Genomic DNA, 26,935 nt, shown 5'->3' on the forward strand with positions numbered 1-26,935 from the left:
TTATTTATTTATTTATTTATTTATTTATTTATTTATTTATTTATTTATTTTTGAGAGAGAGAGAGAGAGAGAGAGAGAGAGAGTGTGTGTGTGTGTGTGTGTGTGTGTGTGAAAGCGAGCCCCTGCACATAGGGAAGACAGAATCCTCAAGCAGACTCCACACTGAACGCAGAGCCAGATCGATGCAAGGCTCAATCCCAGGACCCTGAGATCATGACTTGAACTGAAACCAAGAGTCAGAGCCACCCAGGCACCCACAAGTTATTTTTTAAATACACAATTTAACCTGGTATATAGTGCATCTGTAAGCATGAAGTACATGAATTTGTATTACATATGTGCACAATGACTATTTTTAGAACATAAAAATATTCAATTAAGAAGAAATAAATGAGTTTTAGATCAGTTTCTCTTAGCTATGTTAGCATACGAAGGAATTGTAAAAGTTAGAGGGATAGCATGAGGTAACAAAGCTCTTTAACTCACTATATCTTCTTCATTGATATGGTCACAGAAACAAATCAGCAAAAAGTGCAGCAGAACTAAGAGCAAATCATGAAATCCTTGTCAAAAACAAATAAAATGGAAATTAACACTGAATCACTGGTTAGTGGAAAATGGAGTAATTCACTGATTGTATAATGAAATAAATTCCTATATCCTCTGATGAAGATTCTCTAAGGAAATGATCTTCGGTTCCGAAAGGAGCACCCACATACATTTTAGAACCAGATTTTCAGTACTCTTAACATAATTCAGGTTCAAACAGTACAAAGGAGAAAATCCCAAGGGAACAGACTGACACCATACCTAAAACTACATTTGGATTAGAAACAGAGATGGTTTCCCTACAGTTTAGTCTACTTTATTCAGAGGCCATATGAGAGCTCCTGCAAATCTCACAGGAAAGATATCATGGAGATTATCATTCTACCTCAATACAGGAGTTAACGACAGAAATTCTACTAAAGGTGAAACCAGAAAAAAAATCAGACAAAAAGAGTAAGAGTTCAAAAAGCAACAGATAAGAAGGAAATAGGAGTTAGAAACAAAATAACACTGTTCTGTTTCATTTTAGGGCGCCTGGGTGGCTTAGTCAGTGAAGTATTTGACTTTGGCTCAGGTCATGATCTCAGGGTCATGAGGTTGGGCTCCACGCTCTCCTTCTCCCTCTACCCCTTCTTGCCCCTCCTCCCCCTACTCTCACTTTCTCTCCAAATAAATAGAATAGACTAGAATATGATTTCTATCAAGAGTCCAAACTGTATGTTCTAAAAGTCTGCTTAGTTGTTAGGGGACCAAAACAGTGACCTAACTATATTGAGAGTAAACAGAGGAAAGAGGAGAGGAGTGTAAAATAACTGAAACACCAGTCATCAAAGCAAAGAGTTAATGGGTAATGACAAACACTAGTAGAAAACTGTTTTATTTAGAGATACAGAGGTAATGCCAGAGAAACTAAAAGCAAAACTAGCTAAAAGCAGGACTGCCACTGTAGGGCACGGCTGGAGAGTGAAGAGTAAGCAGGGGAATGTTTCTTTGCATTATAAACCCTTCTATATTATTTGCATTTTTTATTTTTTTAAAAGATTTTCTTTTTAAGTAATCTCTGCACTCGATGTGGGGCTTGAACTCACAACCCCAAGATTAAGAGTTGCATGCTCTGCCAGCCATGTACCCCTATTATTTGCTTTTTAAAAACCACATGCATTCTCTGTTTTCATTAAATAGATGGATAAGTGTTAAGCAGCTGTTAAGAATTATCATAAAGGGGTGCCTAGGTGGCTCAGTCGGTTAAGCATTTGCCTTCACCATCAAGCTCCCTGCTGCAGGGAGTCTGCTTTTCCCTCTCCCTCTGCCACTCCCCCTGCATGTGCTCTCATGCTCTGTCAAATAAATAAAATCTTTAAAAAAAAAAAAGGAATTATCATAAAGAAATCACCAAGGTAATAAAGATCAATAGGCAAGGATAAGGATGTTCATCACAGTATTATTTATAAAAAAAAACATAAAAATCACCAAAGTGCCCATCAACAGATTAGTTGTATAAATGAAAGTATAAAAGGAACACTGTTATTTATTTATAAACATCTTCACCCCTAAAACTGCTTTCTTCTCAATACAACCAAAATTCTCATGATATAGTTTTTTATTTAATGATGCAAGCCATTAAGAAGCTAAGGTACTAAAAATATCATAGGAGTTAAGACGTATAATTCTATGATGTCATGATAAGATAAGCACGATATACTAAGATAAAAAATGTAATTTACAAGCAATACATATTAAGTACAAACAAAAGGTTTTTAAAGTTATATCTATTTTAAATTTTTCTGTGTCTATTTTATATATGTGTATAAAAATACAAAACATCTAGAAAAATCTCACTCTATATAGGTATTTCTCTGGGAAATAAGATAATGGTGGACTTCCATTGTCTTCACACTTTCATCTTCTGTTTTTTTCTAAATTGGCATTATTTGGTCAGAAGAAAATTAAAGCTAGGAGTCAGCTGTTTAAATATTATTTAAACACGATATTTATAACAGTAAAAAATATATTATCCCTTGGGGAATGGGTAATTACATCCTTAAAATATATATTTGGAAAGACTTTTTTTTTTTATTAACAAGAAGTTGCTTATAATTTTAGGGCAAGAAAGAGGAATATGAAATCATGGTACACTAATTTCAAAAGTATTTTTTTTTAAGTGTACCACAAAACAACTACAAAAAACATGTGAAAATGAGTGGCATGACCCTTTTTGTGGGTCTTTTTCTTTTCCCCTCTTATACTTTTCTGAGTTTCACTTTTTTCAAGCAGGAACACATCAATTTTATAGTGAACAAAATCTGGTATTCGGAACTTGGTTGGTTGATAAGGTTTCCAGATTGAACTATGAAATCCTACTTAAGCCAATGATGTATGTACCCGAGGAAAACAAGGTTCAGTTATCCTCTGCCCATGTCACCACTCAGCAATCAATCATCACTGTGATTCTCATTATCTGTTTGCCTCCTTGTAGTACTTATGGAAAGGGACTGGATGTAACAAGCACTTATGACAGTGCCTGAAGACAAGTGGCCACTCAGATGATTAAGTATAAATAATGTATTATTAATTCCACCAAATCTCATTATTTATACTTTGGCTCTTTTGACAGTAAAACTGATTTAGAATATCAACTCATAAATACCAGGAACAACTCATGTGGCCAGAGCTGCCTTAAAATACATAAAGGGAGTAAGCTAAGATAGCAAATGGACTTTTTATTTCTTTCATTGCTAACAGTAGCCTGGAGGACTGTTTTAAGATTCCAAGGTCCTGCTTTTGGGAGGGAAGATGGAGGCAGAGTAGGGAATTTCAACGTTGAGTCACTATACTGTACAACTGAAGCTAATATACAACACTGTATCTTAACTATACTGGAATTAAAAGGAAAAAAAATTCCAAGGTCTTTTCCTAAGTCAATAGTAAAACCTTAATCAAATTTAGGGATTGCTGTCTTAGGAAAAAATTACAGAGAATGGTAAGGAGTATCTATTCTACAAATAGATAATCCAACCATTTAGTAAAACTACCTTCACACATAAAAACTAGTAACTCTTAGCTTTCCACTCTGGACAAGGTTGTATATCAGTTGGGAGGTTACTGTATGGATTTAACAACTGCAATAGTACTAGTCATTTTTCATTTTACAACTTAACTTCTTTTAAATTCTGGTTTGCTTTCTTTTTGCTGACCTTTCTGTGGCTAATGAACCATTTATATAACTAATCAAGGTAAGTAAATTTGTTTTTAATTCCAAGGTATTAGAACTTAAAACTTGGTATTCAACTATATACAAGCATAAATTCAATTACATTATCAAAATCAATTTAAGTTGCTCTGGAACAGGCCTAAGGCATGTGAGACATTTGATACATGACCCCATAGAGAAGAGGAGTCAAAGATCATCACAGTACACAAAATAAGTGAACCTTCTCTCTTATTACTTGTTCTCCCCCCGAACCTAACATAAAACATAAGCATGAAGAAAATCAGCTGCCCCCCAAACTCTTTTTCTGTGATGTAATTTATTATCTTCTTCTGGAGAATACTTAGCATTTGTGATAAAATGTTTGGCCAATATTCAGAAAGACTTGGCATCAAGACCTCTTCCGGAAAGCTTCCTAGCCAACCCAGTTGACTATCAATCAGTCTAATAATCTTTTAGTCATACATTTCACTGTTATACCTCTTTTCTTTTCTTTTCTTTTCCTTTCTTTTCTTTTCGATAAATGTCTTCATCAAGAGAAAACTCTGAATTGGCCTTTAAAAGTTTGAAATAAAGGGGTGCCTGGGTGGCTCAGCTGATTGAGCATCCCACTCTTGGTTTCAGCTCAGGTCACGATCTCATGGGTTTTGGGATCCAGCCCCACGTCAGGCTCTGCCCTTGGTGGGAAGTCTGCTTGAGATGCTCTCCCTCTGCCCTTCCCCCAACACATGCGCACATGCCCACGTGCACTCTCTCACTCTCAAGTAAATAAATCTTTAAAAAGATCTGAGGGGCGCCTGGGTGGCTCAGTCGTTAGGCGTCTGCCTTCGGCTCAAGTCATAATCCCAGGGTCCTGGGATGGAGCCCTGTGTGGGGCTCCCTGCTCTGCAAAGAGCCTGCTTCTCCCTCTCCCACTCCTCCTGCTTGTGTTCCCTCTCTCACTGTCTCTGTCAAATAAATAAATGGATTCCTAAAAAAAAAAAAAAAAGATCTGAAATAAATATTTCACACATGCTAATTTTTCTGAATTTTCTGAAAAGTTACTAAACAAATGCTTATTGAACAAATAAAGACTCAAAATATATTGCTGATTTTACAAATCTTAAAATTCCCAACAGTCAAAGGTTCTTTGGGATGTATAACAGTTAAAGAAATTAAACACGCATCTGTTGAATACTCTGCATGCTATATGGCAATTAAACAAACACAGAACGACACAATGGACAAAGATGCTAATCCTTCACAACCTCTTGCCTACAGGATTCCTGATAGCCAGAATGTGCTTTTAAAAGATAAAAAGGGAACTGTATGAGGTTGTAGTTAAACATTTCATGTCTATCAAAGCTTGCAGTAAAAAATGACCTCGCTATTCATGCCACCAACTTCACAGCAATAATAAATACATGGTTTTTTTTTTTTTCGTTTTCTTTTTCATTGAAATAATTACAACTCCATTTACCACACAATTACTTATGACAGTCCAAATCCCTAGGACTCATTTTATTTTAAATTGGTCTCTATCAGTTGTTTTGTTTTTAACAATGGTACATATAACACTTTATAAATGGACCTGAAGGGAATATCCGAGAGTTTAATGAAACATTTTCAAAGTTCTTTGACCTTAAAGGTCTTGGGTATTGTTCCTATGATTTTTTTATCTGAGAAATTCAAAAGCAATTTATAACTGACATTTAACAACAGAACAACTTTTAGATCTTTAAGGTTAATCCTTCTTTTGAAGGAGAAAAATAAGGTAAACACATATTAAATAATATTTTAATTAGGCATGTGATTTAACATTTAATGAGCAAATCCACATTAAATATTAAAAAGAAATCCTAATTTTCATAAATGTCATTACTCAGCAGATACCAAGACAGGCAGAAAAGCAGAGCCAGAATTTTAAAAAACCAGGATATAAATAAGCTCCACATAAATAAAAGCTAAAAAAGGTACTTCAAGATGGAGGAGGGTAGGTAAATCTTAATAAAGCAGGTCCATTTAACATACAACGTACAAAGTAACAACAGGGCTACTTCCCTATGCTGAGAATCAGGACCACAGTGCAACAGAGCACCCTTGCAAAGGAAACGTAATCTAGACTAGAGCAAGGAATCTTGTGAGGGTTCTTTCACTATATTCAAAGGATCCTTGGACTCTCTTAAAACTGCAATAAAAATATGTATGTTTATACGTTCACTGTTCTGCAAAGTAGATCCATAGCTTTCATCAAATGATCGAGAGTCCTGATCCTAAAAATGTTGAGTTTTGTAGTGTTTTTTATCTTACCTGTGAGAGCTGAACAAAGAGAAGGCAGTTTCCCACACAGTAAAATGTAGTACGTCACATGAGCTGTGAAGATAGACAGACCTGTACTCAAATTATCCAACTTCTTCGAGCCCATTTCCTTAATTGTAAACGAAGGCTATCCTAAGGATTAAACAGTGCAATGCACGTACAGCACCTAGGACGGTGCCTAGGACACAAGTATCACTCAATAAATGTTAAACATCCCCCTGAGTTCAAACCCAGCCCTTACACTTACTGGCTAGATGAAGCTGGGCAAGATTTTTCATCTCTGCATCTGTTTCCCCAACTAATACAGGGGGTATAATTATACTTACCTCATACCTTTGCTATAAGGATTAAATAAGTTAATGCAAGTGCTTAGAATAATGTCTGGTGCATAGTAAGTGCTCATTAAGTGTTACATCATCAGTAACTGATAATGATAAAGAAAATGTTCTATAAACTATTCCACCAGTTTCCCCATAGTCCACTCCTCTGATCACGTGTGGTCAATCTTATATACATTTCATGCCTTACTACACTGTGGAGCAGTACTCTCATCATCCAGTTTAAAGGACTTAACTAGAATATGTTCTCCTTACCCTACTTCCACTAAGATAAAGTCCAAACCTTCTGCCCAACTGCATTTGATGGCTGAAAATTCATCTAGTCCTCTTCTTTCTCTGATGAACAGCTATATGCTCCACTACTCCAAGTACTTCTGCCTAATGAGAACCCATGATAACTCTTACCAATAAATATTACTTATTATTTAATTACATACACTTGTCTAATTTATATAGTCATTAATGTGTCCTCCTCATTTTCCAATATGTACTTAAAACAATGTATTACCATCTGGCCTGGTAAAGTAAGAACTCTTTACGATAAGAATCACAGTATTCACCATCATTTTCCCATATTATCTGACACAAAACCTTGAACACAGTTATCACTCAATAAACATTAAGTTTATCTCAATTATTCTTTATCACTGCCACATTTTCAATATTTAAGCTATGATAGCAAGCTCCAAGAGGCCAGTTTTTCAGTTGTATTTATAATGCCACAGAAAAGTAAACTTCAAACACGTTTTAAATTTTACAAGAGATATGGGGCGCCTGGGTGGCACAGCAGTTAAGTGTCTGCCTTCAGCTCAGGGCGTGATCCCGGCGTTATGGGGTCGAGCCCCACATCGGGCTCCTCCGCTATGAGCCTGCTTCTTCCTCTCCCACTCCCCCTGCTTGTGTTCCCTCTCTCACTGGCTGTCTCTATCTCTGTCGAATAAATAAAATCTTTAAAAAATAAAAATAAATAATAAATTTTACAAGAGATAAATAAACTTATTCCATGTTTAGAAAGAAAGTCAAATATAGAAAAAAGACTGGACCTAATTAGCTGGCATATTTTTAACAACAAAATACAGCAGCAGCAGCAGCATTTCATAAGTATTTGATGAAACTGACTGTGAGATCTGTCTAAAGGAGACTGATGTTATTAGTGACTGTTAAGAATGAGCTTTTTGGGGGGCGCCTGGGTGGCTCAGTCGTTAAGCGTCTGCCTTCGGCTCAGGTCATGATCCTAGGGACCTGGGATCAAGCCCCACATTGGGCTCCCTGCTCAGCGGGAAGCCTGCTTCTCCCTCTCCCACTCCCGCTGCTTGTGTTCCCTCTCTTGCTGTGTCTCTCTGTCAAATTTAAAAATAAATAAATAAATTTTTAAAAATGAGCTTTTTTATTATTTGAGAAAAAGAGAAAAGCGAGCACGAGTATGAGAGGAGCAGAGGAAGAGGGACAAACTCCCTGCTGAGCACAGAGCTCAAAGAAAGCCTGGATCCCAGGACCCCAAGATCATGACCTGAGCTGAAGTTAGACCAACTGAGGACCCCAGGGGCCCCCAGAATGAGCTTTCTTATAAAACATTCTGAAGATGTTAGTAAAAGGGGAGCCCAGGAAGAACTAAGGAAATGATGAAATATACTCAATCCCAGGTATCTTACAAATTTTTGTAAAATTAAATCCAAGGTGATCTCTCAAAATAATACAAAGCTTGGACTGCCTAGCTGGCTCAGTCAGTGGAACATTTGATTCCTGATTGTGAGTTTGAGCCCCATGTTGCATGGAAACATTATTTTTTAAAAAATAATACAAGGCTTACAATCAGCTGGACTCTATGACTCAGCTATCCCACATATGGGTATGTATCCAAAGGAAATGAAAACAAGATATCAAAAAGATAAGTGTACTCTGGGGCGCCTGGTGGCTCAGTCAAACATCCAACTCTGGATTACAGCTCAGGTCATGATCCTGGGTTGGTGAGATCAGCCCCTAATGAGCTCTGCTCTGGGTGTGGAACCTGCTTAAGCCTCTCCTCTTTCCTGTGCCCCTTCCCCTCCCTCCCTCTCTTAAAATAAATAAATAAATAAATAAATGCACTCCATGTTTATTCCAACACTATTCACAACAGGCAAGATATGGAAACAACTTCAACATCAGATGAATGGATAAAGATGTGGTGTATGTACACACTCACTTATTATTCAGCCATAAAAAAAGAAGGAAATCCGCCACTTGAAACAACGTGGATAGATCTTGAGGGCATTATACTAAGCGAGATAAGTCAGACAGACAAAGACCAATACTTTATGATAGTACTTCTATGTGGAATATAAAACAAACTCATAGACACAAAGAGTAAAATGGTGATTATCAGGGGCTGAAAGATGAGGAATTGGGGAAATGCCAAACAAAGATTCCAGGATCTAATGCACAGCATGGTGATTATAGTAAAAAATACTGTATTACATACTTGAAAGTTGTAAAAGACTAGACCTTAAATGTTCTCACCATAAAAAAGAATAATTATGTGACATGATGGAGGTGTTAGCTAAGGTAATGGTGATAATCATATTGCAATATACAATATATCAAATCAACAGGTTGTACGCCTTAAATTTACAATGTTATATGTCAATTACATTTCAATAAAAAAATAAACTACATGGAAATAAAAGAAATACACGCCTTAGCTCAACTGACTACCTTTCTATAGTACTAATTTTTGTTAGCTTTTTTACAACTAATTTATAAAAATAAGGTGACAATAACCTAGAATTACAATAATTCCTGGCAACATTGTTAAAATTAGATTAGTTTAGCCCAAAAAAATTTGTATGAAATTATTAAAAATAAAGCAATGTATCTAACAGTATAGCAGTTACTGAAAAAAAGGAGGAAATATAAAAAGAGTGAACAGTATTTAACACATGGGTAATAACATTACAAGATTTTTATCTCCTAATTTTTTTAGTTTTCTAAAATGTACATTAGTTTATTAAAGGAAAGAGCTTACTTTCCTATTTTAATAAATTTAGACATTCCAAAGATTATCTTGTGTGATACTAAAGCGTTAAAAGCCACATTAAAATGGAACACATAAGCATTTTATCTAACACTACATTAAGCTTGTTCAGATGTCATTTCAAAGGGATGATAAGAGCAGTGAGTAGTTCCCTGGTTCTTGTTGTAATAGTAAAACTAGAGTGGTGACAGTGGCAGCAGTTGCTGAATACCTGAATGATGTTTACGTATCAGGCTTTATCAGTTTTAAATGGATTTGTCTCATTTGACTTTCATAATGACCTTCTGAGATGAAAATAATAACTATCTCCATTTCATTAATGAGGAAGGAAAGTGAGGTACAAACGAGTTAAGAAACTTGCTCAATGACACACACAACAGCTATGTGAAAGCACCAGGATCTGAATATAACTGGTAGGATTCTGGAGCCAGTTAGCCTCGTTTCACCACTATCCATTCTGCTCCCCATGTAAACTGTAAATTCCAATTCATCCACTAATACCATAAATATCAAAGTATTTTTATAATTTAAATCTTAATCACATTATATCCATACCTGAAATCCTTCAATGGCTCCTACATGCCGAATAAAATCCAAATCTTTCAGGAACCTTTCAAAATTAGCATGATCTAGACTTTGTCACTCTCTAGAGCTGCAGTTTCCAATATGATTACCACGACCAGCTATTTAAATTTCAGTGAACGAAAATTAAATTGAAAATTCAGTTCCTCGGTCACATTAGCCACATTTCAAGTTCTAAGCAGGCATGCTTTTAATGGACAGCACCAGTTCCCAGCATCCCATCTTGTGCTATCTCCAGAGCACTGAGCTTCCCACAAACAGCAGAGCTCTACTCATCTGAATGCCTTAGAGCATCTGAAAATCTATCTGGAAGGTTCACACATTTCCTCCCTATCCATGAAGAGCTGAATTCTCCTCATGATTCAGATATCCTAAAATGCCACCTTCTCAAGCTTCCCACTCATACCTAATTAAGAATTACTCTGTTATTGGGGCATCTAGATAGCTCAGTCGGTTAAATGTCTGCCTTCAGCTCAGGTCATGATCCCAGGGTCCTGGGATTGAGCCCCATGTCAGGCTCCCTGCTCCCTCTGGAGTCTGCTTGTCCCTCTCCCTCCGCCCTGCTCGTGCTTTCTCTCTCTCTCTCTCTCAAATAAATAAAATCTTTTAAAAAAAATTACTCTTATCAATTTTATACCCTGCGTATCTCCTTCAAAGCACTTACTACAATTCTCATTAGTTTTCACTTTCATATCAATGTTTTTCTCCCAGTAGTTATATAGTACATAGTGGCTATTCAACAAATACTAGCTGGATTGAGCATTAACAATTTTAAGTAATCTTGATAATGTTACTAACATTTACGTAAAATAGAAATCAGGGTTACTCAGCCATGGCATTACTGACATTTTGGGTTGGATAATTTTTGTTGTGAGGCTATCCTGTGCACTTTGGGATGTTTAACTGCATCCTTGGTCTCCAGCCTTCAAGTGCCACAAGCATTCCTTCCCCACTCCCGCACCAAACTGTGACAATGAAAAATGTCTCCAAACATTGCCAAATGTCCCCTGGAGGGCAAAAGCATCTCTAGCTGAGAACCACTGACCTAGATTTTTTCAAGTGATTAGAGAATTCTGAATTGAACATTAAATCAACAGCCAATATTAAGAATATAATAAACACCAACAAATTGGTTAACCTAGGTGAAATAGACAAATTCCTAGAAACACAAAATCTATGAAGACTAAATCACAAAGAAACAGAAAATCTGAATTGACAGGTAACTAGTAAGGAAAATGAATCAGTACTCAAAAAACTTCCAAAAAATTAGAAAAGCCCTTGACCTGATGGCTTCATGAAATCCTACCAAACATGTAAAGAAGAAGTAATACCAATTCTTCTCAAATTTTTCCAGAAAACTGAAGAGAAGGAAATACTTCCTAACTCATTCTATGAAGCCAGCATGATCCTGATATCAAAGCCAGATGAAGACACTACAAGAAAACAACAGACCAATAACAATGCAAAAATCCTCAAAAAAAAAACAACAAAAGACACACAACACTAGCAAACAGAATCCAATAGCATATTAGAAGGATTATATATCATGACCAAGTTTTATTCCTTATATGCAAGGGCAGTTCAATATATAAAAATCAATCCGTATAATACACCACAACACCAACAACATGAAGGAGAAAACCCACCTGATCAGAAAAAACTTCACCACCTTTTCATGATAAAAAAGACTGAACAAACTAAAAATAGAAGGAAACTACCTCAACATAATAAAAGCTATATATGAAAAACCCACAGCAAACTTTGTACTCAGTGGCAAAAGACTAAGGCTTCTCCTCTAAAACCAAGAACAAAGCAAAGATGCCTGCTTTCACCACTTCTTTTCAACATAGTATTGGAAACCCTAGCCAGAGCAATTAGGCAAGAATAAGAAACAAAAGACATCTGAACTGAAAAAGAAGTAAAATTATTTGTTTGAGATGATATGATCATCTACGTAGAAAACCCTAGAGATTCCCCAAGAAAACGGTCAGAATAACAAATGAATCAGGAAAGCAGAAAGATACTATGCCAACATACAAAAATCAGTTGAATTTCTATACATGAGCAATGAACAATCTGAAAAGAAAATGAGGAAAACAATTCCATTTACAACAGCCTTAGAAAGAATAAAATACTTAGAAATTAACAAAAAAGGTGAAAGAATTCTACAATGAAAAATATAAAATGCCACTGAAAGAAATTAAAGACATAAATGAATGAAAACACATCTCATGTTCACAGATTGAAAGAGTTAATATTGTTAAGATGTCAATACTGCTGAAAGTGATCTATAGACCTAATGCAACCCCTACCAAAATCCCAATGATGGTTTTCACGGAAATAAAAAAATCCATCCAAAAATTTACATGGAATTTCAAGAAAGCTCAAATAAACAAAACAATCTTGAAAAGAATAAGACTGAAGGACTCACACTTCCTGATTTCAAAACTTACTACAAAGCTATAGTAATAAAAGCAGGGTGGTTTTGGCATAAACACAGACATATAGACCAACAGAAGACAATACAGGCACCAAAAATAAATACTCGCATGGATGCTCACATGATGTTCAACAAGGATGCCAGGACCATTCAATGGGAAAGAGTCTTGTCAACAAAGGGTACTGGGAAAATTGGATAACCACACGACTCAAAAAGGAAGGACATTCTGACATGTGCTACAACATGGATGAACACTGAGGACATTATGCTAAGTGAAATAAAGAAGTCACAAAAAGACAAATACTATATAATTCCACTTACACAAGGTACTTATACTAGTCAAAATCATAGACAAAAGAAAGTAGAATGGTGGCTTCCAGAGACTCGGGGGAGGGGAAATGAGTTGTTATAGAGTAGTTGTTGTTGTTGTAATAGGCAGAGTTTCAGTTTTTAAAATGAAGACTTTTAGGGATGGATGGTGATGGGGCTCCACAAAAATGTGAATGTATTAGTACAACTTTAAAATGATTAAGATGGGGGATGCCTAGCTGGCTCAGTCAGAAGAGCATGTGGCTCTTGATCTTGGGATTGCGAGTTCGCGCCCCACGGTGGGTGTACAGATTAAACAAATAAACAAACTTAAAAAAAAATAATTTTAAAACAAAATGATTAAGATGGTAAATTTTATATTAAGCATATTTTACCACAATTGTATTAAAAAAAGGAAATATCGGAATGTGATTTTCATCTTTTATTTAAATTTCAAACACAAAAATCTGGATTTCTAGCTATGGTCACATATCAGCCATGCTACTGGACAACAACAATAACTGTAAAACTACAATCTTCTTAGAACAAAATCCTTTTGTCACAACAGGAAAATTTCATTCCTTTTCTATACTCCATAATGTAAAAATATTGAACAGGAAAAAAACATTAAAAGGCTTTTAAAAAGTCCCAAAACATTCCTAATTATTACATTTCTACAACTGAGAAATGGGTAATAATTAAACCTTTGGTAATTTTATAGACAAAATATGACATCGTTTTACCAATGTTAAACATTCTTCCACAGCCACTTAAAACCTGCTAGTTTTCTCCTTTGTGAACTGTGAAATAGCACTTTTGACCAATTAAGTTAGCAAACACATTTGAAAATGGGAACACCTGGGGACACCTGGGTGGCTCAGTAGGTTAGGCAACAGACTTGATTTCGGCTCAGGTCAGGACCTCAGTGTTGTGAGATCGAGCCCCACAATGGGTCCATGCTCAGCACAGAATCTGCTTGAGATTCTTTCTCCCTCTTCCTCTCCCCCTACTCATGAAAGAAAGAAAAGAGAAAAGAAAAGAGAAAAGAAAAGAAAATATGTTTTTAATGGGAACACCTGAAACTCAAGATAAAATGAAATGGATACACTCCCATACTGTTTGCAGCAACATAACCTGCCATAACTGGGTAATACATCAAAAATATTAAGTATCTTTAAAGTGTGTGTTATTTTAACATACTAAGGCTACTTTTGAGAATCTTAGCCTAGAGAAATAATCCTATTTAAACAAAAATATGCACACATATATGTATGTATTTTATTTATGCATATGTACATATCACAAAATTTTTATAACAGAAAATAAAGGGAATCTTTAAACCAAACAGTTTTTAAATTTACTCATTATGTTAATTACTGTTTACCTCATTGACATGATACTGAAACTTATGTTTGTGCTTATAATGTTTACAAGTGTTACGCAATAACGTGGGAAATTAATTACAATACAATGTTGTATTAAAAAAGAAAACAACCAAACTGTATAATCACATGATTTTCAATATGTTTAATGAAAACGAAACTCTATCCTTCGGGGGGAAAAGAACATACAGAATATGTGATTATGTCAGCCATAAATTTTAAGCCTAAAGTTTACTTTTTCTAAAGATAATAATAATAAAAATAAAAATAATAATAATAATGTTTACTTTTTCTCCCAGGAAGAAGCTACTAATTAACACAACATGGAAATACCTCAAAATAATTAACCTAACAAAAGAAAAATCAAAGAACAACCAGCACCTATTGCATTATTCCTTTTCCTATTACAGTTTTTAATAAAGGTCTAGAAAATGAATCCACAATAACAGAAAGCTGACCAATGGTGGGGGAAGGTGGAAAGGTAAGATTACAAAGAGGAAGGAAGAAACTTTTAAGAATGATACATGGTAATTTTGATTGTGGCAAAGGTTTTCATGGGTATTTACGTGTTAAAACTTACCAAATTATACACTTCAAATATATTTAAATCATTGGCACTATATATACTGTATGTCAAATATACTCCAATAAAGCTGTTTATAAAAATAAAGTCTACATAAACAAATCATCACTTAAACTGGCATATTAACCACTGGGGAAAAAAATGGATTGTCATTCAGGGCTGGATTATAGGACAATTAAGTGGATTTATATCTTGCTGGATACAATTGTCTAAGGAGTATTGATCGGTCCATGCTAAATTTTGTCCCTGTACAGGGATTTCCACTGACATGTTGGCCTACTCAGTATTTATCAGAGACTGGGGAAAAAAACATAAAAGCATCTACAGTATGACAGAATCAAAACTTCAAAAGTATAAGCTGGCGGGGCACCTGGGTAGCTCAGTCATTAAGAGCCTGCCTTCAGCTCAGGTCATGATCCCAGGGTCCCGGAATCGAGCCCTGCATCAGGCTCCCTGCTCAGCGGGGAGCCTGCTTCTCCCTCTGCCCTTCCCCCCCCCCGCTTGTGTTCCCTCTCTATGTCTCTCTCTGTCAAATAAATAAAATCTTAAAAAAAAAAAAAAAGTAGAAGCTGGCTAAAAGGATCATGAAATGTTACAGCATTAAGGATTAATTTATTCGGATTGAATTATCTATAGGATTTTTACAGAAACAGTTAATAACACAACTCTTCCAATCCACCAGAATATGTATGATTACTGCTTATTGTATTGAAGTCATTATTCCACAAAATTTTGTATTAAGTTTATTTCTGCAATTATATTAAGAATACTGGCTTAGGGGCACCTGGGTAGCTCAGTCGGTTAAGTGACCAACTCTTGATCTCAGCTCAGGTCTTGATCTCAGGGTGGTGAGTTCAAGCCCCATGTTGGGATCCATGCTGGCATGGAGCCTACTTAAAAATTTCATAGTTTGTTTTCCAGAAACATGCCAATTAAGAGAGTTATTAATATACTTCAAATTAATTCACTCCTCTTCAGTTTCGCCATTTCCTCTCTACCATATAACATATATTTCTCTTACTAGAGCTTAAAAACTACTGGCTTTATTTTTTTTCATATAATGAATCACTCTTATGTAATTATGGCTAATAAGGAATAATGACAAAAGTATCTCTCCCATCCCTGATAAATGTTCCAAAGAGAAACTTCTATAAATCAGGCTAAAATAAATAAATAAATGATAATCAGCCTAAAACATTTAACATGACAGCTTTATAAAAATTGAGTCCTGAAGTGCCTGGGTGACACAGTTAATTAAGCATCAAACTCTTGGTTTTGGCTCAGTTCATGATCTCAGGGTCCTGGGACTGAGCCCCATGTCAGGCTCCAAGCTCAGTGCAGAGACTGCTAGGATTCTCTCTCCCTCTCCCACTCCACCCACCCACCTCTCTCTCTAAGATAAATAAAACATTTTTTTTTAAAAAGCAGAAAATCTATCTAAAATGCTGACATAAGGGCATAAAGCCCATATAACAGACATAAAAAAGTAAAATCTTTGATTGTATAATTTTTTAAGACTGGCCAAGATTCATTTTTGCCTTTCAAGGAATTCAACCAACTCAATTAAAGTGACATATGGGCACCATACAGTGAGGCAGGAGGAGGTGAACTGAGGGTTAGCCTTTATTTTATGACACAGGAATGATGCTAATGGACCTAGACACTAGAGAAATAGTGACCAATACATAATCTTGGGGCTGAGAAGGGGAATTAAAAATGTCCAAGCACCTGGTCACTACTCTCCTACTCATTCAGTTAATGTGCACAACACTGTAAAAGTGAGGCAAAGACTTAAATTGCTAAGAATGGAAACAACTGATCAAAAAAGTGAAGACTGCCATATTTTAAGGTAACTTTATATTGCCTAAAATAAAATCTCTTTTCATTCCAGAATAGGCACTATATATAATTGGTGCACCCACTTTTTTCATTGACTAAAGGACTATATATATGGCACTGGCTTCAAACAATAAAAGTCAAATTTGATCTAACTCAAAAATAAATTCAAAACTTTTGTTTCAAAACATGACATGTAAACTCTGTAGCACGCGCTGTGCTATCGTTCACAGGATTTGGATAACCTCCTCTGCAAAGTACTAAGTTAACAAAGTCACATGTCTTCATTTATGAGGAATTTCAAAAACATGTCTACACTTTAACTCAGTAATTTCATTTCTAGGAAGTTATTCTACAAAAATAATCTAAAATTCAGAAAAGGCTTTAAATTCAAGTAAGTTATTTCTAACGGAAATATTAGAAGCAACCTAATGTTTAACTTCTCACCTACATAATGTTTACATCTATTGATTTTTCTCAACAAAAACCCTGGTCCTCATCCAGTGTTCATCTGCATGAAAAGTAGCACATTCATTCAGTTACTCAGGCCAAATCCCTAACAAAACCCTTTACTCTTCTTCCACATCTCACATCCAAGCTATCATTATATCCTACTGAGTCTACTTTTAAAATACATACCAAATTCCACTACTCATCTCTTTTTCTGTACCACCTTAGAGGAAGCCACCATCATCTTCTGCCTGTTTTACTATAATAACCTCTTAATTCATCTTCTTGCTTCCATTTCACCACCAGCCACCTGCCCTCATCAGTCTACTCTCTAAGGAATAGCTACAGTGGCCTTTAAACAGAAATTCAGACCTACTGCTTTTAAGTTTCTAAAGGCTTTTTTCCATCACATTTAGATTAAAATCCAAATAATTACGATGGTAAATAATGCCCCATATGTTCCAGATAGTTTGAATTCTATCCCCACCCTGTCTCACTCCAACCACACTAGTTTCCTTGCAGTTCTAAGATGACATTAAGCACATTGCTATCCCTAGGCCTTTGCACTACTGTTCTTTCTACTGGAAATATGTTTTTCCGAGAAATCTGCAAGGCTCACTCCCTCACTTCTTAGCTTTCTACTTAAATGCCTTTAGACAGAATGTCCAGGATTATCCAGTCATTCTCCATCCCTTTAATACTACTTATTTTCATCAAGACACTTATTCCTACCCACTACTATAATGCACATATATTTGTTTACTTTCCTTCTATCCCACAGAACAGTATAAACTCTATGAGTACAATGGGTTTGGTTTGCTCACTACTACATCCATAACACCAAACAGTGCCTGACACACATTAAAAGCTCAAGAAATATTTGTCAAATGTTCAGTGAATATTAAATTCTTATGACAAAATAAACAGCCATTTATTACTTATAACTATATGTTTCAACTAGCATTGGAAAAGCTAACATTATAATATAAGCTGACAGAATATCTTATACAGAGCCTACAACACAGAAAAAAAAAGACACAGGAAACTAAACCAAAAAAAAAAAAAATGGTTATAGTAGTTGCTTCTAAAAATCACTCAAGATTACTAAAAATTTTCATTTTCCTCTTTTACTTAATCTTGAAAATAGTAATTGAATAGCAAAGAGTACTTTTATAATTAGAAAAAGATATATATTTTAAGAGTTATGCCGACAAAAATTAAGGTGCCCTTAAGGTCAGTACTAACGAAACAAAACTAAACAAAACAAAATAAAACAAAACAAAACCCTTTGGCCTACAGACAGTTTATGCCAGAAAAAAATTAAAGGTTGTTTTTCCATGTAAATTAAAGGTTCTCAGTCACTAGGATGATCAAGCAATTTGTCATCCAAATGGAATCAATTTTAAGAGTCAAGGGGTTCAAATAATTTACAAGTGTTAATTGATCTATAACAGGCATAAACTGAGACTTGTTTCAGGGAAACCATCCTACCCATTTCTGCACAATAAAGTTCTAATTCTTCATAACAATCCTAAAACCTCCAAAACCCATCTACCATCTTATCTCTACTTCTGCTACAAAACTTAACACACATGCCACACTAAGCTGACTACTGGCCATTCCATTAAGTGCCTCCGTATCGGCCTAGAGAAGTTCTATACCTTCCAGCTTAGTGCCACTTCCTCAATGAAGTGCCCTCTTCCTTTCCCATATATAACACGTTTGCATCTCTAATTAAAAGTTTTTAACCTTGGACTGATGAATGGCCTATGAATATTTGTGAAATTCTGAAATTACACATAAACACTGGGTATATGTTCTTTTTTGAGAAGAAAGCATTGTGGCTACGTTCAGATTCTAAAAGTAATTCATAACCCAAAAGGATAAGAATCATTGCTTTATCATACCACTTTAGATTACAATGACTTATTTATTAATCTTTCTCACCACTCTGAGTTTCTTTAAAGCACTCAATCTGGAGTATGAGGAATTATTGGTATGATGAACTGAAATAATAAAAAGATATCTGACTCATCCATTCTCCCTAAATTCCCTTAGGCTCACTGTGAAACACCTGAAATCTGCTTTTAATTTTATGACCTTCATCCTCTACCTTTTAAGTTTCCCTTCATTTATGAATTTGAATTAATCATTTAACATAAAAAAATAAACTTCCCAGATTAAAACCACTGTTCTCATTTCCAAACTTTTTTTGCAATTTTTTTTTGTAATCAGAGAAGGGGAAAAAAATTAAAAACATTTAAATACTAAAATTTTTTTAAAAAATGTTTAATATCAAAAAAGAAAATTAAAACTCGATGTCCTAAAAAGTCACAAGACAAGGCCAGAAGTGGATTTAGAGAAAGATGAAAAACAGGAAAAAGACGGCAGGTGTATGAGCCAATGTTATCTTAAGACAATGTTTGTTTCACACTTACCTATTAAGTTAAGATGATGGGGAAAAAGGCCTATTCACTCTTCTTATATTAAAAAAACCTAATTCAATTTGGGATTCTAATGAACCTTTTGCCAAAAACCTTTTACGTGCCAATCAAACAAACATTGCTGTGATATCAAAGACTCATGTGCAAGAAGTTAGGCACTGCAACAGCAGACCTCAGGTACTCACCGTGCTGTACACCGCTGAGACAGAAGGAGTGAAGATTCGGTCCTCGAGGGGCTGTTGCACAGGTCCTCTAGGGATTCTAGAAGAGCGAGTTAAGGATAAGAGAACTCGAAAATGTCTTGCTTTAGCATTAAGAGAAAATTACCATCACAAGGTTCTGTCAATGACCCAACTTTCGTCACCCAATTAGTAAGGTTACTCATACTTCTCCACAAAACTGGAAAACAAATATTTCAAATTTCTTAATGTAATCAGATCAATCTCTCCAAAAGCGATTCCCGTGATAAACATTCCATGGCAACTCAAAACAAATAAAATTACACAAGCCTACACACTTTAGGTCCAGGATGAGAATCCACCACCTTTACTTTCTAGAGAAAAAGACTGAAGAAGTATAAGCAGGATATTCAGGAAGATACATGGAAATTACTGACAAAGACACAGTCTGTTCTGCTAACTACACAGAAATGGCGAATATAATTGTTTCCTTGTTTTTCTATTTTAGCTGCAACTTTCCCCATCTACCCACCAACTCCCCATTAAAAAAAAAAAAATCTCCAGCATAATATTTAAAATATTTCAGCATGTTGCCAGGATATTCTCTTAAAAGACAAAAGACGATCATTTTACTCAGCTTCAAAACCAAATGATATGAGCTCCATCTACCTGGTAAAGTGATATTTTACTTCTTTAAGAATGATAACCAAAAAAAAAAAAAAACAACCAAAAAAACCAGACAATCGAAAGATTATTAGCAATTCTCTCCAGACAGTAGGATTACGTAACTGTATTGTGTGTTTCCATAATAATTCAAATATATTTTTTAAAATGACTATAAATATAATAAACCCAAAATGAAACAGAATGCTTCCTTAAACCTAACAAATAACTTCATACTTCTCCAGTCCTAATTCTAATTCAATGAAACATTTTGAAAAACAAAATGACAGCTGCAAATAATAATTTTATATAAATGACCACAAACTGGAGAAATCTCAATCATTAGAAGATAAATTCTTTATATGTAAGTAGCAACCGTTTACTGAGGTGGGAGAGGGAAAATAAAGCAAAAACCCTCAAAGCTTTAGTCATTCAAAATTAGTAACACGATGTACCAGTCTCTAGACAATTCTTAAAACCAGCAACCTCAGACCACAGTTCAAGTTGTCATAAATGCCTAGACACAAAGAACTGATTTAAAATGCTGGAAGAGGGGCGCCTGGGTGGCACAGCGGTTAAGCGTCTGCCTTCGGCTCAGGGCGTGATCCTGGCGTTATGGGATCAAGACCCACATCAGGCTCTTCCGCTATGAGCCTGCTTCTTCCTCTCCCACTCCCCATGCTTGTGTTCCCTCTCTCGCTGGCTGTCTCTATTTCTGTCGAATAAATAAATAAAATCTTAAAAAAAAAAAATGCTGGAAGATTTCAGTGAAGTAAACAGTAGTTGGAAAGTTTAAAAAAAGAAAAGAAAATGCTGCAAGAAACAACAAAGCCAAAGCATTTCATAAAGGAACTACTTCATCCAAACTATATACGTGTTTGCAATGTAGAAAACATAAGCCTAACAAGTTTCAGGACAAAAGTCCTTCATTATGAGCTTGTCAATTCTCTCAAAATGAAGATTACCTTTGGCTAAAATAAAACTTTCTTTGAATTACAGTTCTGCATTGTGGTTACATGAATGGTGGAAAATATAAGACCATTTTTTTCTTCTGCAAAGCCAACAGCTATTGCTTTTTCTAGCTAAGGTTAATTCTCACACTATGAGAATCAGTTGTCAAATGAGAGTTCTCAGTACTACACCCCAAAAGCTGAGCCACACCATTTAATCTTCCAAAGGAAGGTTAAGTTTCCTGATTTCTATTAGTTATTTTATTGGCTAAAATATAATTACAAGATTTGTAAAGAGGCAATCATATATATGGTCAATAGTCCCAGTAACAAACATTCTTTCTCCTGGGCCACAAATACAGAATCTTAATTTTGTTTATTTTATTCTCTGTAAACCACTAACAGAATACTGTGGATTAATAAGTTGTTTCTTAAAAAGAAGTTCTGAGTAAAAATCACTTATTTTAAAACAAAAACATAGTTCTGTAAAAAAGAAAACTGAAAATAGAAGTCAGGAGATCTGAATCTAAAGTAGCCTGCAAGCCTAACCAACTATGTTGTCTTCACTGAACCATTTTACAATATCTCCTGTAAACTGAGGCTCAGCAAGAAGTAACTTACCCAAGTTAATGAGACTAAGTAGTCAGGCCATGTCTTCCTGAATTCTAAAGATCATACTCTTCTTTAATTAATTTAATTCATTTAATTAATAAAATAGAGACCACACCCTTCCTATTATATCAATGTGTCCACAGACAGAATACTTTACACCATAGTAAAAACCAGTATCACAACCTAGTCAAAATATGGTTGCCCCATCCACATGACAGAACTAAATGAGCAGTTCATCTCACAGAAGATTCAATGAAATATCACCCCAACACTTCTAGAAAGTTCCAAATTCTTCGCCCAAACTGAATCATCTGCCAAACGGCAAATGAATACTTAGTACTACAGACTGGGCAGGTAATGTATCAAACCAAGTGAGCTTATTTTACAAAGCAATTTTCTCCTTTAATTCTTAGAGGTGATGATTGCCTATCTTCATAAATATGCTAAAAATCACTGAACTGTACACTTGGAAAGTGTGAATGTTAGGGTATGTGAATAGTACCTCAATAAAAAAATTAACTTTAGTAATTTGCAAGTAAGTTGTTTAGCCCCATTTCCACTAAAAACAGCCTCTATAAATTTGTAAGAAATAGGCACTTCTAGGCATTTTCTCCATAAATAAGTGAATTCAAAGAAATGACAGCCATATAAAGCTCTTTCACTACAACATATCTCCTCCTAATTCTGCATGACATTAAGCTTCTTACCAGCTTTTACCAACCTCTGTATCTCCAGCATAAATCACTAGTATTTATTTATTTACCCCTGAGCTCAAGGTAGCAAGCAAACGGCTTCTCACAGTACCACTTAAAATTCTAATTCAATCAATGAGCAGTGTAATGTGCATGTGCAGTGCTCTAGAGCATATTGTTTTTATTTTTTAAATCTCATAACTGAAATACAGTAAGCATACCCACTTGCCACTTCTGTGGTTCAAACTGCTGTGAGTTATATCATTAGGAAATATAAGCAAAATCATTAGCAAAACTAGATAGATGGTATGTAATAACTGAATTTAAGACTCTAAGTAGAAATACAAATGCAAAATATTTTTAATTCCCCATTTTTTAATAAAAAATTAACGAATTTCAGAAATAAATAAAATTTGAAGATTAAAGAGTATTACAACACAATAGACTCTAAATTGATTATTATAGTACTTATTACATATTCTCCACATTAAATGTCAATTAGGCAGATAAAATATTTTCAAAGACCAAATTTCATCAAAGAAATTCAAAGATCTATTAGATTACATAATGATCTGAATGTTTCCTACTTATATCAGGAAAAAAAGAAGGGACCAATAATTTTTTAAGCATACATGTGTACTGAAATTTCATGAATGATAAACTCTCATTAGGATGAAGCTTCTTGATCATATCTGACCCTGAGTCGGACCTGTAATCAGGATCTCTTCAAAAGGTAGATTTTGAGAAATTAGAAAACAAGTAATGAAAGTCAACAGAAATCTTCCACCAGTATGCTAAAACACTAATGTTCCATTTACAACTCCCAGCTGAAAGTTCCTAAACTTTGCCCAGTCCACTGTAAGAAAAGCTACTATCCTGGATCAATGCTCAGCATAAGCAATATTGGCCAATGCTCAGCATAAGTAATATTCTTAAAGTGACAGCCTCAAGTTATTATTGCCTCATCGAAAAGGAAAGCAAGAGTACAAATCCCATTGCACAAATTACTTTAGAGAAGACATGGGCAACTGATTTCAGGAGATGAAAACAAATAAATGGTAAATATCTTTTTCTGCATTATTTCTTATTAAAGCCTTATGGCAATATGGTAATGCTAGTCAATTAACACCTTCTCTCTCTTTTTTTGGATTTTACTTTTAAATAATTTCTACGCCCAACGTGGAGCTCAAACCTACAACCCCAAGATCAAGAGCTGCATGTTCTACCTACTGCGTCAGCCAGGAGCACCTCTCCTTCTTTCTATATATGAAATCAAAAAAGGTATGATAGGGGCGCCTGGGTGGCACAGCGGTTAAGCGTCTGCCTTTGGCTTAGGGCGTGATCCCGGCGTTATGGGATCGAGCCCCACATCAGGCTCCTCCACTGGGAGCCTGCTTCTTCCTCTCCCACTCCCCCTGCTTGTGTTCCCTCTCTCGCTGGCTGTCTCTATCTCTGTCGAATAAATAAATAAAATCTTAAAAAAAAAAAGTATGATAATGAAAAAGGAAAAGAACTTGTATAAGATAGAAGGATAAGGGCAGAATTTCTACATTACACCCTGTTTCACAAAGATATATATGACTTCTCCAAAAGGAGCACTGTTTCAAATACAGTTGCTTTGGAAATAGCTATATCCCCATTAATATTAGTTCTGACTCATTAAGGGATACGCACCTTAAAAATTAAAGAAATCCAATTTAAATAAGCTAGCATATTTTGAAAATTACCCCTACAAAACAAAATTTAACTTAGCATTATAAAGGAAATGAACTAGTCAAAACTGAATAAATAGGGAAGTCTGCGTGGCTCAGTCGGTTGAGCGACGGACTCTTGATCTCAGTTCCTATCATGATCTCAGGGTTGTGAGATCGAACCCCACATCAGGCTCTGCACTGGGAATGGAGCCTCCTTAAGATTCTCTCTCTCCATCTCCCTGAGCCCCTCCCCCATTCCCTCTCTCTCTTAAAAAAAAACCTGAATAAACACAGTCTGTATAAATTTAATTCTAAAAAAAAAAATCTTGTGTCACAGTTTATGATATAGAAAATTATCTAGATTAATTCAGAATGTTTCAAAAAATACTGAGTCCAGGGGCGCCTGGGTGGCACAGCGGTTAAGCGTCTGCCTTTGGCTCAGGGCATGATCCCGGCGTTATGGGATCGAGCCCCACGTCAGGCTCCTCCGCTATGAGCCTGCTCCTTCCTCTCCCACTCCCCCTGCTTGTGTTCCCTCTCTCGCTGGCTGTCTCTATCTCTGTCAAATAAATAAATAAATAAATCTTTTAAAAAAAAAAAAAAATACTGAGTCCAAAATTATATTCTTTGAAATGTTTGAGATCTGCTGCACATAGAAACTGATTAACTGATTAGTTATAGAAAGTCAATCTAAAAATTAGGCGCCTAGATGAAATGAAGTACTAATACATACCACAACATGGATGAATCTTGAAAACATGCTAAATGAAAGAAGTCAGTTACGAAAGACCACATATTATATGATTCGATTTTTATGAAATGTTAAGAATAGGTTAGTTACAAAGACAGAAAAACTAGTAGTTGCTTACGACTAGGGACAATGAAGAGAGAGAGCGAATAGCTAAGAGGAATGGGGTTTCTTTCTGAGATGATGAAAATGTTCTAAAATTGACTGTGGTAATGGCTGCACATATCCATAAATGCACTAAAAACATTGTATACATGGCCAAGTTTAGGATATGTATGTTTTATCACAATAATGTTTTATTTCAAATTAACCCTTTCCTACACTGGGAAAAGCTTCATAAAAGATAAGGGCTAGAGATATACTACTCTAGAAACTGTAGAGCAGTAAGAGAAGCAAATTCCAGAATGGAACCTTCAGAAGGAACAGTAAAGTACCCTAAGCTAATTACTACTTACCTAGGTGGTACCAAAGAGAGAGCTCATCTTAAACCCTAGCACAAAACTATGCTGATAAGATTAATGCATGTTATAACGCAGGGCTGAATTAATTTGAAGTTGTCAAGCATAGACATCAAGCATGTAAAATGTCCCACAAAGTACAACATCCTCAATGACCCTACCCAGCAACTATAAAAATCTCAGGGGTCACAATGTTAGTAACTCTGAATGGACAAAAGCAAAACAAAAACTGCATTCTCAAACCTAAACACTACTCCTGCTTTAACTCTGGAGTCTATAAGAAAATGTGTTTTTTAAAAAAGATACCAATGTTCTAAGAAAACCAAAATTTTCTTCATTGTTCTGTATCTTTTACCCCTGAAACTGCAGGGAAATAAAACTAGCCAATTTTATTCTTTATTTCAACTCAATTCAATGTTGGGCTGTTAATTTAAGTCCAAAATCCCTTATTCAAATTCAGATTTTTTCCCACTGGTAGAAAGCTAACACAGTTGTTACATCATATAACACCTCTAGTAGGATCTATGGCAGCACCCCTTAACACATTAATATCTCTACTGCAAAATATATAAATATTCAAACTTCTGGCTTTCTTTCCAGAGTTTTTGCTAATTTACCAGAAAGAGAGTTTTCTGAACCCTTTTTTATTCTGGAATTGGAAACTTCAAAAAGCCTATATACCTTCTTTCCCATCCTGTTTTTGCTCTAAAAGTCTCTAGAAATCACCATATGAATGTTAACAACTAAGAACCATTATACTGCGTTTTTTAACAAATTTGGAAACGTTGGTTTCAAAGTGCTTGGTGAGAAAAGCCCTTGCTTTGGCTCTGGTTTTCTACTAACTCAGAACTCTGGATTTCTACTAACTCAGAAACTGATTTCCTGGCAGTCACTTTAACATACGCTTAAATGGGTTAAAAAAACAAAAACAAAAACAAAAATAAAAACAAAAAACAATGTTGCCAAGAAAATGGCTGCTGACCATGCTGTTAATAACTTCTACTCAAGACAAAAATATAAACTTTCTATGAGACAAAGTGATATACACATGAAAAAAGAACAATATACTCACAAATTTCAAACCTAGCTTTTAGTTCTCAAACTTTTAATTCTAAGACAAATATTTAAATGTTATACTAACACTCAATTTAAAACATAATCAATCCATGTGACAAAGCAAAAGCAGAACACAACAAAGTACCCCCCTCCCTTCAAAAATGCCCATATCTAAGAAATTTCATTAAGAAGGATGAAGTGCAACTAGCAATTCCATTTGTATCCTATATCTGAATCACTCAAATAGCCTTAGATAATAACCAAAGAAAATATGCTGGTATGCCATATTTCTCTGGATATGGATCCAGATAATAACAAGTAGGGAACATACATTTGACAGATTTTAAAAGCTATCCTCCAAAAAAAGAACTGAATGAGCTAGCCATTCACATATGACAAAAGTCAACCTTCACTGGACATTCTACTGCTGGCTACAAGTTTTTAATAGGTA

General features: G+C 35.2%; 1 protein-coding gene across 1 annotated transcript in view; it reads right to left on the bottom strand.

Annotated features, from left to right (window-relative positions):
• EIF4G3 (eukaryotic translation initiation factor 4 gamma 3) overlaps nt 1-26,935 on the bottom strand; it is a 361,657-nt gene that overhangs the window by 253,703 nt on the left and 81,019 nt on the right. The window contains exon 2 of the mRNA XM_040645901.1: nt 19,618-19,693. The gene's annotated coding sequence lies outside the window, so the exon portion shown is untranslated. The remainder of the gene's footprint in view (nt 1-19,617; nt 19,694-26,935) is intronic.

The sequence above is a fragment of the Ursus maritimus genome, unplaced genomic scaffold (assembly GCF_017311325.1).
Source record: "Ursus maritimus isolate PB19 unplaced genomic scaffold, ASM1731132v1 scaffold_32, whole genome shotgun sequence".
Taxonomy (NCBI): Eukaryota; Metazoa; Chordata; class Mammalia; order Carnivora; family Ursidae; genus Ursus; species Ursus maritimus.